General features: G+C 40.4%; 1 pseudogene; it reads right to left on the reverse strand.

The window, feature by feature from the left end:
- Nucleotides 1-1,765: 1,765 nt before the first annotated feature.
- Nucleotides 1,766-2,145, reverse strand: LOC117717645 (transmembrane protein 126A pseudogene; annotated as a pseudogene).
- Between the last annotated feature and the right edge of the window lie 1,639 nt (nucleotides 2,146-3,784).

The following is a 3,784-nucleotide window of genomic DNA, read 5'->3' on the forward strand; positions in this document are numbered from 1 at the left end:
TCTTGAAGCTAATGGAGATCATTATAGAAATCTACAAATGGTCAAAATGCAGAGATAAACTGACTTTCAGATGCCTGTCACCAGTTAACTGCTTTTATAACAAAATCCCTACACTTAAGTCTTGGAGGAAGTTACAGAAGGGGAGGAGGGGGCCTGTAAGAGCCAGAGGACCAGGATAACAGATGAAAGATAGTCTTTATTTTAAAGGATACAAAGTGAGGAACACAGGAAAGAGAGGATAGAGCTTGAATGAGGAGGGGTAGGAACTGAGTGAGTGTAATCAAGATGTATTGTATAAAGGTCTCTAAGAACCCATTAAAGCGTATTAGTATTATTATTAAATACGTATCAATAAGCTCAATGATTTATTGAGTTTTTTGCAGGGGCTCACATACTGGATTTATCTTTGAAGAGGCAGCGGAAACAAAGATTGGAAATACTGGGGTCACACACTTCTTCTTTTTTTTTTCAAGACAGGGTTTCTCTGTGTAGCCCTGGCTGTCCTGGAACTCACTCTGTAGACCAGGCTGGCCTCAAACTCAGAAATCCACCTGCCTCTGCCTCCCAAGTGCTGGGATTAAAGGCGTGCACCGGCGGGGTCACACACTTCTTGGGGACTCTTTAAAAGTTCAATTTATGAGTCATTTTAGAAAGATATAAGTAAAAACGAATAAAATACAAAAAAAAAAAAACATTTAAAAAGTTACAACTTAAAGTATTTGAGAAGGTTTCCGGGAAGATCTGGGTGTTCTTGTCCTTGGGGATAGTGTGTGGATTTGTGCTTGTGTCTTGGCCAGGGTTCTCTGACAAGTGAGACCAAAACCAAAATTATATGAATCTTGCAAAACAAATAGAGGAAATTTATTCTAAGACCACAAACAAACAAAGAAACAAACAAATAGTCTTGTTGTCGATAAGGGTGTGCATGAAATTTCTGAGGGAAATCATACTAGCAAGAGGACTTCCCAGAGTAGAAGTGTACTGGTCATCTTAAATGGCTACTGGAGGCCGGTGCCACCAAGGCTGTTATCCTGGCTTGCATGGCCCTGTTGTCCTGACAACAGAGCATGAAATGGGACATGTGCTCAGACGGTTGTTTGGACTAAGACCTCAAGAAGCAAGAAGGAGGAAGTGAGAGAGTGGAAAAGAGGAAAAGTACACATAGGCCTTCTTATCATAAATGCGGATTTGATCCTGCCAGAGTCTCTCAGAAGTAAATGAGTTATTTCACAAAAATTAGTCCCCACCTCCTCAAAAGACACAAATCTGAGACTTTTCTGAAAGAGTTTCCCAGTATCCTCAGTTAAGTGTTGCCCCAGGTTCAGAAATCACACCCACATCTAGTCTGTGTTTAACTCGGGCAGTTCCCAGGAAAGCAGGAGACTGTTACTAAAATGTCAGTCAGCTCTCTCAGGGAAAGTCCATCGGCACAATGGTTGACTTTAGAGGTAGGCAGAGAAGAAGAGGGGTAGGTAGGGAGCCAAAGTCACCCGCTCCGCCTAATGCCTAAGGCAGCATTCATGTGATGTCCTGTTCATTGCCTACAAACACTTTAGTGCTGTTCAGAGACACTCCAGTCTTCCTGATCCTCAGACGGCTGGCTCTTTCCTCTTCATTTGGCCTTCCCTAAGAAGTCAACCCTTAGCAAATCGACTGACTAAAAGGTGGATAGTGTCTCTTACTGCCCTTAAGAGGTATGCAAAAGCAGACGCATAAGAGAGATTTTTTTAACCATTTCACTTTTGTTGTACATATTTGCTTCAAATCAATGAATTTCTAAGCCAGGTTCAGGTAACTGAAGGGCCTTTACGAGGAGTTTATAGTGTCTAGACCCAAGGTATGCTGCAAACATGGTCTGAAGTAAAGTAGGAAACAACATTTTTCTAAAGACAACCTTAGAAATTGTATTCCAATAATTAAAGATGTTTCCCAGGGATGGTAGAAGGCTTGATTCACACTTGGCAGCAAGGCCCCCCATTCATGGGTGTGACCAACAGGATAGGGTACAGATCACCCAGAACAAAACCAACTAGTGTACCCTGTGTGGTGGGACAGGTTTCACAGTTCAAATCACCTGTACTCCACAGGTAAGCTTAAAAAGCTATTGTAGGACAGGTTCACTGTCAAAAATGGGATCATGGCCATTGGTAAGCTAGAAGCTACCAGAGTATGTGTCACGTTCAAGATGTGCCAAAATAGAATGTTTGTTATTAGACCCCAAAAAGCAGCATTTAAAACCAATTTATGTTGATCCATGTTCAAGCAGATTCCGTTCTGGTTCTGGAAGCTGTTTATTTTTTCTGGGTATGATATTAAATATCAATTCTTCTTTGCTAGCACTTAGTTTATGACTTGGACCACTCTGGTCACCAGTAGACAAAATGACAGCTGCCTCCCCAGTCACTGGTGCTTGCCCAGGTCCTTCCATGCACAAGTTTACCACAATCTTCGCTCTGGTCACCTGGGCTCCAACTTTTGCTCGAGATAATTTTTTTCTTATTTATTTATTTATTTATTTATTTATTTATTTATTTTGCTTGGATATTTTATTTACATTTCAGATGACATACCATTTCCCCAATTCTCCTCTCTAGAAAACCTCTATCACATCCCCCCTTCTCTCTTTAGCTTTTATACATTTTTTAATGTTAATCAAAGGCTTTATAAGTTTGGTAATAACAAGATGCCCATACAATCAGAAGTGTAAACCAATACCCAACCTAGATATATCAACTATCTTTGACTGGCAGAGACATAAGACCATCCGCCTCCATGTTGTGCTCTCTCTCTCTCTCTCTCTCTCTCTCTCTCTCTCTCTCTCTCTCTCATCACCTAGCTCCTCCTCTTCTTCTCCTCTCCTTACCCCTCCTCTTCCTCTCAGTATTCCTCCCACCTTAGCTCCTCCTACATATCACCTTTCCTATTAAAATAAAACTTTTCTCTTAAAATACAATTAGAGCATAACTATACCAATTTGTATCAGTAAGGTACAAGATAGACCTAATACCCAGTCCATCACTTTGTTGACTAACCTGAACCTCTGTGATCTCTCCTAAATAAAAGACTTAGTTCTGAACCTGGCTTTTTTTTTTCTTGGCTTTAGAATGAATATCAGCTGAAAACCATCCTCTCAAATCTTTTCTCTCAAAGTAAATAGCCAGGATTGGCTATGAGACTATAAGTCTTCAACCCCATCAGAAATCCAGAATGACTGAGTTAACTGAAATTATATGAAGCACAAAGCATAGCTTCTAAAACTTAGACAATGTATAGAGACCACTAAACACCTGGACAGTCCCTATACTACAAAACATTGGAGCATTCGGTCTTCAGCCTTCTGGCCCAGGATCATCTGACAGACCTAGTGATGCAGAATTATTAAGGGCTGATTATTCTATCTTGGCAGATATAATCAGTCAACTGTTTTGCAAGTGTGTCCTTTACTGGACAGTGATTTGTCTGTAGATAAAAAGAGGCAATTCTTGCCTAGTGGCTGTCTCACCACAACTGAAGTAACTCCAAGCATGCTCAATTTCTTCTTAGAATCCAAGACAGGAAGCTGTCAGAAGCAGACAGGTCTCTAATCAAAATGAACATTATTAATACAGAAATGTTTGTAATGTCAATTCTGTGGACTTCTGACATTTTGAAAACCAACTATCCATGTAAGGCAATCTGGACTGTTGTCTGTTAACTCCTCTCAGCTATTTCTAAATAAAATATAGAAAACACCCTAGCAATACACTCAGAGCCATGAATTTACTATAGGCCCTTAACTCACAAG

Source organism: Arvicanthis niloticus, chromosome 12 (assembly GCF_011762505.2).
Source record: "Arvicanthis niloticus isolate mArvNil1 chromosome 12, mArvNil1.pat.X, whole genome shotgun sequence".
NCBI lineage: Eukaryota > Metazoa > Chordata > Mammalia > Rodentia > Muridae > Arvicanthis > Arvicanthis niloticus.